A 9,099-nucleotide genomic window follows, 5' to 3' on the forward strand; every position below is an offset into this window, starting at 1 on the left:
TACAAAAGGGATTGGGCCACTTTCTTCACCGTTGCTACTACTTGTTACTTGTTACTTTTCGCTTGCTACGATTCACCTCACTACACCATCACTTGTTACCGCTACTTTCACTGCTTGCAGTTATTACCTTGCTGAAAACCGTTTATCAGAACCTTCTCCTCCTCGTTGGGTTCGACACTCTTACTTATCAAAAGGACTATGATTGATCCCCTATACTTGTGGGTCATCAAGACTCTTTTCTGGCGCCGTTGCCGGGGAGGGAAGCGCCATTGGTAAGTGGAATTTGGTAAGGAAACATTCATATATTGTGCTGAAATTTATTGTCACTTGTCACTATGGAAATTGTTCCTTTGAGGAGTTTGTTCGGGTTATCTTCACCACAAACGGAAGCACGAGGAGTTGTTCCTCAACCTTAGGTACCTACTGAAAATATCTTTTATGAAATCCCTTCGGGTATGCTTGAGAAACTGCTGGCTAATCCTTTTACAGGAGATGGATCTTCACATCCAGACTTGCATCTAATCTATGTAAATGAAGTTTGTGGTTTATTTAAGCTTGTAGGTTTTCCCGAGGATGAGGTAAAGAAGAAAGTCTTTCCTTTATCTTTGAAGGATAAGGCGTTGACATGGTATAGGCTATGTGATGATACTGGATCATGGGACTACAATCGGTTGAAATTGGAATCTCATCAAAAGTTCTATCCTATGCATTTAGTACATCGTGATCGGAATTGTATTTATAACTTTTGGCCTCGTGATAGGGAAAGCATAGCTCAAGCTTGGGGGAGGCTTAAATCAATGCTATATTCATGCCCCAATCATGAGCTCTCGAGAGAAATTATCACTCAAAACTTTTATGTTCGGCTTTCCCATGAAGGTCGTACCATGCTTGACACTTCTTGTAGCGGTTCTTTATGAAGAGGGATATTGACCACAAGTGGAATTTATTGGAAAGAATCAAACGTAATTCTGAAGATTGGGAGCTGGAGGAAGGTAAGGAGTCAGGTATGAATTTCCAGTTTGATTGCGTTATATCTTTTGTTGAGACAAACACTTCTAGAGATTTTAGCGCTAAGTATGGACTTGACTGTGAGATAGTAGCTTCTCTTTGTGAATCTTTTGTTGCTCATGTTAATCTTCCCAAAGAGAAGTGGTTTAAATATCATCCTCCTGTAGAAAGCAACATAGCCAAAACCAATCTAGTTGAGGAGAAAGTCATTGCTTTTAGTGATCCTGTTGTTCCTTGTGCCTACGCTGAGAAACCACCTTACTCTGCTAGGATAAAGGATTATTCTAAAGCTCCAACTGTGATACGTAGGGGTTACATTAGACCACTTGCACCTCCTGAGGAAATTAGAGCTGAACCTAGTGTTTCTATTATCAAAGATCTCTTAGCCGAAGACATAGATGGGCATGTTATCAAATTTTGTGAGGACTCCGCTAGAATAGCTAAACCTCAGGTGAAAGACAAATACGGACCTGTAGTTGGCCTGCCCGTTGTTTCTGTCAAGATAGGAGATCACTTTTACCATGGTTTATGTGATATGGGTGCTAGTGTTAGTGCAATACCCTGTTCCCTATGTGATGAAACCAAATATGAGATTGCACCTGCTGAGTTAGAACCCATTGATGTCACTATTACGCTAGCTAATAGAGACACTATCTGCCCTCTGGGAATTGTGAGAGACGTAGAAGTCCTGTGTGGTAAGATGAAGTATCCTACTGATTTCCTCGTCCTTGGTACTGCAGAAGATAGCTTCTGTCCCATCATATTTGGTAGACCCTTTCTCAACACTATCAATGCTCATATTGATTGCATTAAACAGATTGTCACTGTTAGTATCGAAGGTGTGTCTCATGAATTTAACTACTCCAAGTTTGGAAGACAACCTCATGAAAAAGAGTCGTCTGGTAGGGATGAAATAATTGCTCTTGCCTCTATTGCCGTGCCTCCTACAGATCCTTTAGAGCAATATCTGCTTGAGCATGAAAATGATATGCATATGGAAGAAAGAGATGAGATAGATAAAATTGTCTTAGAACAATATCCTATTCTCAAGAATAATCTACCTGTTGAACTGCTTGGGGATCCTCCCCCACCAAAGGGTGATCCTGTGTTCGAGCTGAAACAGTTACCAGATACTCTTAAGTATGCTTCTCTTGATGAGAAGGAGATATATCCTGTTATTATTAGTGCTCACATCTCGAATCACGAAGAGAATAAGTTATTAAAAACTTTGAGGAAGCACCGTCATGCTATTGGATATACTCTTGATGATCTTAAGGGTATCAGTCCCACTCTATGTCAGCACAAGATTAAAACCGATCCTGATTCTAAGCCAGTTGCTGATCATCAACGGAGATTAAATCCGAGGATGAAAGAGGTCATGAGAAAAGAAATATTAAAGCTTCTGGAAGCAGGAATCATCTATCCTGTTGCTCATAGTGATTGGGTAAGCCCAGTACATTGCGTACCCAAGAAGGGAGGTATTACCGTCGTTCCTAATGATAAGGATGAACTATTCCCGCAGAGGATTATTACAGGCTATGGGATGGTGATAGACTTCCGGAAACTGAACAAGGAAACTAGGAAATACCATTATCCTTTATCGTTTATTGACCAGATGTTAGAAAGGCTTTCTAAACACACACACTTCTGCTTTCTAGACGGTTATTCAGGTTTCTCGCAAATACCTGTTGCACAATCTGATCAAGAGAAAACCATCTTCACATGCCCCTTTGGTACCTTTGCTTATAGACGCATGCCTTTTGGCTTGTGCAATGCACGAGCCACCTTTCAAAGATGTATGATGGCTATATTCTCTGACTTTTGTGAAAAGATTGTTGAGGTTTTCATGGATGATTTCTCCGTCTACGGTTCTTCCTTTGACGATTGCCTCAGCAACCTTGATCGAGTCTTACAGAGATGCAAAGATACCAACGTTGTCTTGAACTTGGAGAAGTGCCACTTCATGGTTAATGAAGGCATCGCCTTAGGACACAAAATCTATGAGAGAGGCATTGAAGTTGATAAGGCTAAGGTTGATGCAATTGAGAAAATGCCTTGCCCCGCAGATATCAGAGGTATACGAAGTTTCCTAGGTCATGTTGGTTTCTATAGAAGGTTCATTAAAGACTTCTCTAAGATTTCTAGGCCTCTTACCAACCTCTTGTAGAAGGATGTTCCTTTTGTTTTTGATGAGGATTGTGAGGAAGCTTTCGAAATACTTATGAAGGCCTTGATAACCGCACCTATTGTTCAACCACCTGATTGGAACTTGCCCTTTGAAATCATGTGCGATCCTAGTGATTATGCTGTTGTTGCTGTTCTTGGACAAAGAGTTGACAAGAAGTTGAATGTCATTCACTACGCTAGTAAAACTCTAGGAAGTACCCAAAGAAACTATGCCACTATGGAGAAGGAGTTTTTAGCACTCGTGTTTGCATGTGAAAAGTTCAGATCTTATATAGTTGACTCCAAAGTCACTATTCACTCTGATCATGCTGCTATTAAGTACCTTATGGAGAAGAAGGACTCTAAGCCTAGGCTAATCAGATGGGTTCTCCTACTACGGGAATTTGATTTGCACGTCGTTGACCGAAAGGGTGCTGATAACCCTGTAGCACATAACTTGTCTAGGCAGGAGAATGTCCTTGATGACCCACGACCTATTGATGACAACTTTCCTCATGAGCAATTCAATGTCATCCGCACTTCACATACTGCACCGTGGTATGCTGATTATGCAAATTATATCGTGGCCAAATACATACCACCCAGTTTCACCTACCAGCAAAAGAACAAATTCTTCTTTGATTTGAGACACTACTTTTGGGATGATCCTCACCTTTATAAGGAGTAGATGGTGTCATTAGACGTTGTGTGCCTGAACATGAACAGGGACATATCCTGCAGAAGTGTCATTCCGAGGCCTACGGAGGACACCATGCTGGAGACAGAACTGCTCATAAGGTATTGCAATCAGGTTTCTATTGGCCCACTCTCTTCAAGGATGCCCGTAAGTTTGTCTTGTCTTGTGACGAATGCCAAAGAATAGGGAACATCAGTAAGCGTCAGGAAATGCCTATGAACTATTCACTTGTCATTGAACCATTTGATGTCTGGGGCTTTGATTATATGGGACCCTTCCCGAGTTCCAATGGGTACACTCACATCTTAGTTGTTGTGGACTACGTCACTAAGTGGGTAGAAGCTATCCCCACTAAAAATGCTGATCACCACACTTCTATTAAGATGCTTAAAGAAGTCATTTTCCCAAGATTTGGAGTCCCTAGATATCTGATGACTGATGGCGGTTCACACTTCATTCATGGTATTTTCCGCAAGATGCTCGCTAAGTACAATGTCAACCATAGAGTTGCATCTCCTTATCATCCTCAGTCTAGTGGTCAAGTGGAGTTGAGTAATAGGGAGATCAAATTGATCTTACAAAAGACCATCAATAGATCTCGAAATAATTGGTCTAGCAAACTTGACGATGCGCTATGGGCTTAAAGGACTGCTTATAAGAATCCCATGTGCATGTCACCGTACAAAATGGTATACAGTAAGGCATGTCATTTACCTCTTGAGCTTGAACACAAAGCTTATTGGGCAATCAAAGAGCTCAACTTCGATTTCAAACACTCCGGTGAGAAGCGGTTGTTTGATATCAGCTCATTAGATGAATGGAGGGCCCAGGCATATGAGAATGCCAAGTTGTTCAAGGAAAAGGTTAAGAGATGGCACGATAAAAGAATACAAAAACGAGAGTTCAATGTAGGTGACTATGTCCTACTATACAATTCTCGTTTGAGATTCTTCGCAGGCAAGCTCCTCTCTAAATGGGAAGGTCCCTACATTGTCGAGGAAGTATATCGTTCCGGTGCCATCAAAATCAATAACATGGAAGGCAATTTTCCTAGAGTGGTAAATGGGCAAAGAATCAAGCATTACATCTCTGGTACTCCCATAAATGTTGAGACCAATATCATCAATATCATAACTCCAGAGGAGTACATAAGGGATGTTTATCAGCCTGTTTCAGACCCTGGAAACCAAGAAGTATCTGTTTCGGTAAATAATTGGACTCCAAAACTTTTCCCATAGGAAATTTTCTCCGTTTTGGAATTTATGAAAAATTAGAAAAATAAAAAGCAGTCCGGAGAGCGCACGGGGCAGCCACAAGCTTGGTTGCCGCGGCCTCCCCCTGGTCGCGGCAACAGGGCTTGTGGGTAGCTCGTGTGCCTCCCGGACTTCGTTTTCTTGCGGAGCACTCCTTCTGGTCCAGAAAAAATCATTATATATACGCCCGAGGGTTTTGATCTCCGTATCGCGCGGTTTTCCTCTGTTTTCGTTTCGGGCCTGTTGTCTGCCGCAGATTTGGATCAAAGATGTCTCAGGAATCTGTTGGGGAGAATAATCTCCCTCAAGTTCATGAAGAAGAAGATGTTGATCTGAAAAGAGTAGAAGTCATGGAAGCTAGGGACAAAACTAAGGAGAAAACCCAAGCTAGGGAGGAAGCTCAACCTAGGTTCAACATTGAAGACGTTGAAGGAGTAGATTTTCTCCAACCCTTTCTCCATGTGTTGTCTCCATCCTTGATTGAACTTTTGAGGTTTTGTGAAGCAACTCATGCTCGCAATATTTCCCTTTCTCATGAAGTTGTTTTGCTGGAAAACCATGTTGCAGATCTCAAAGGCATAAATCAAAGATTGATAGCTCTCTTGGAATCAAAGACGGAGGATCAAACTCATGTTGCAACACCACCACCATCACCACCAAAGGAAGACAACTAAGCATTGGTATGGGCAATCCCCTTGGCTTTTGCCAAGCTTGGGGGAGTTGCCCTGGTATCGTATCACCGTTATATCTTTTGCTTTTACCTTTGTTTTAGTTCTTTCCTTTTCAGTTTTTATTTCTTCTCTTAGTGGAATACGTCTTTAGTGTTTTAGTTTGAGTCTTTTACTTTTGTCTCTCCCCCGATGTATTCGAGCTTGCGAGCTATATAATAAAGAGTATCTTAGTCAAGGGCTTTGTTTTGTGTCGTGATCAAAAGTATGAAAAGAACGATAGCATGAAAGAACATAAGATGATCTTATGGAAAGTGATAGCTTCACATATAACAAGTATGATGATTGAAACTTGTTGAGAGTAGACCAACATAGACCTCAGTCATTGTTGCAATTAATAAGAAGTAATAAGGAAAGAGTGGTTCACATATAAATATATCATCTTAGACACTTTCTATAATTGTGAGCACTCACCAAACTATTATATGCCTAGAAGTAGATGTTGGACAAGGAAGACAACATAATGAATTGTGTTTGCTTGGTTCCAAACAATGTTATATGATTAGAGATCCCTTAGCATGTGAGGATTGCTTCCACCTCATATTAGCCAAAACTCCCGCACCAAGTAGAGATACTACTTGTGCATCCATAAACCTTCAACCCAGTTTTGCCATGAGTATCCACCATACCTACCTATGGATTGAATAAGATCCCTCAAGTAAGTTGTCATCGGTGCAAGCAATAAAAATTGCTCTCTAATATGTATGATCTATTAGTGTGTGGAAAATAAGCTTTGTACGAACCTGTGATGAGGAAGGCATAAAAGCGACAGACTGCATAATAAAGTTCTTTATCATAGGAGGCAATATAAAGTGACGTTCCTCCGCACTAAGAGGACACGCATCCAAACCTCAAAAGCGCATGACAACCTCTGCTTCCCTCTGCGAAGGGCCTATCTTGTACCTTTACTTTTTACCTTTGTAAGAGTCATGGTGATCTTCACCAATTCCTTATTTAGCCTTTTTCCTGGTGAACGTCATATGCTTGGGAAAGATCTATATTCATATATCAACTTGGAGCTGAGTACTTATGCTTTATTATTGTTGACTTACCCTTGAGGTAAATGGTTGGGAGGCAAACTATAAGCCCCTATCTTTCTCTCTGTCCAACTAAACTTCAATACCATGAGTACCACGTGAGTTGTAACAATTTTGGAAAGAAAAAGAGATGATTGAGTATGTGGATTTGCTTTACAAGCTCTTATTTGACTCTTTCTGACAATATGATAAATTGCAATTGCTTCAATGACTATGGACTGTTGTTGGCTACTTCTCGGTAAGGTTTTTGTTTCATACTTTGCTTTGTGAAGGAATTGTTACTTTCCCATAAGAATCTCTATGACATATTGTTGTTCTATGTGTGATCATGATGCCCTCATGTCCATATTTTCTTTTATCGACACCTTCATCCCTAAACATGTGGACATGTTTTGGGTCTTGGTTTTCGCTTGAGGACAAGCGAGGTCTAAGCTTGGGGGAGTTGATACGTCCATTTTGCATCATGCTTTCATGTTGATATTTATCGCTTTATGGACTGTTATTATACTTTGTGGAACCTTACTTATGCCTTTTCTCTCTTATTTTGCAAGGTTTATTTGAAGAGGGGGGATACCGCCAGCTGGAATTCTGGACTTGAAAGGGAGCAAGTCTGAGTGCTCTATTCTGCGCAACTCCAAATGCCATGAAAATCAGCGTGGATTTTTTTTTGGATTTTATAAAAAAATACTGGGCGAAAGAAGTGTCAGAGGGGAGCAACCAGGGGCCCACAAGCCTGGTTGCCGCGGCCTACCCCCTGGCCGCGGCAACAGGGCTTGTGGACACCCTGGCGGCCCACTGGCCCCCTCTTTTGCTATATGAAGGGTTTCGTTCCAGAAAAAAACATTCGGGAGCTTTTTCGTGGTTTCGCCGCCGCCACAAGGCGGAACTTGAGCAGATCCAATCTAGAGCTCCGGCAGGACGATCCTTCTAGGGAAACTTCCCTCCCGGAGGGGGAAATCGTCGCATTCATCATCACCAACACTCCTCTCGACGGAGGGGAGGCATCTTCATCGGCACCATCTCTTCTCCAATCCCTAGTTCATCTCTTGTAACCAATCTCCGTCTCGCGACTCCGATTGGTACTTGTAAGGTTGCTAGTAGTGTTGATTACTATTTGTAGTTGATGCTAGTTGGATTACTTGGTGGAAGAGTTTATGTTCAGATCCTTGATGCTATTCATTACACCTCTGATCATGATTATGATTATGCTTTGTGAGTAGTTACTTTTGTTCCTGAGGACATGGGATAAGTCATGCTAATAATAGTCATGTGAGTTTGGTATTCGTTCGGTATTTTGATATGCTGTATGTTGTCTTTCCCTCTAGTGGTGTTATGTGAACGTCAACTACATAACACTTCACCATATTTGGGCCTAGAGGAAGGCATTGGGGAGTAGTAAGTAGATGATGGGTTGCTGGAGTGACTGAAGCTTAAACCCCAGTCTATGCGTTGCTTCGTAAGGGGCTGATTTGGATCCACTAGTTTAATGCTATGGTTAGACGTTGTCTTAATTCTTCTTTCGTAGTTGCGGATGCTTGCGAGAGGGGTTAATCATAAGTGGGATGCTTGTCCAAGTAAGGGCAGTACCCAAGCGTCGGTCCACCCACATATCAAACTATCAAAGTAACGAACGCGAATCATATGAACATGATGAAAATAGCATGACAGAAATTCCCGTGTGTCCTCGGGAGCGTTTTTCCTCTTATAAGACTTTGTTCAGGCTTGTCCCTTGCTACAAAAGGGATTGGGCCACTTGCTGCACCGTTTCTACTACTTGTTACTTGTTACTTTTCGCTTGCTATGATTCACCTCACTACACCATCACTTGTTACCGTTACTTTCAGTGCTTGCAGTTATTACCTTGCTGAAAACTGTTTATGAGAGCCTTCTCCTCCTCGTTGGGTTCGACACTCTTACTTATCGAAAGTACTACGATTGATCCCCTATACTTGTGGGTCATCACCATGTTCTTGAGCTTTGCATGCTGATTCTAGCTGGTCCCAAGTAGTTTTGATGCGTAATATGGTCTCTAGGTACTTGTTGGAGTAATTGCTACTAGTTTAGTTGAACCTTGTTCACCTTTCCTTTGGGTCACTGAAAATTTCAGAAAAGGAAGATGTTCAAGAGAAACTATCATGGTGGTTCCTCAAGCAAGAGAGGTCCCCGTCTTGCGATTCGGGAGCCTGATCCTTACCAACCTAGGGACACGC

Source organism: Hordeum vulgare, chromosome 3H (genome assembly GCF_904849725.1).
Source record: "Hordeum vulgare subsp. vulgare chromosome 3H, MorexV3_pseudomolecules_assembly, whole genome shotgun sequence".
Lineage (NCBI taxonomy): Eukaryota > Viridiplantae > Streptophyta > Magnoliopsida > Poales > Poaceae > Hordeum > Hordeum vulgare.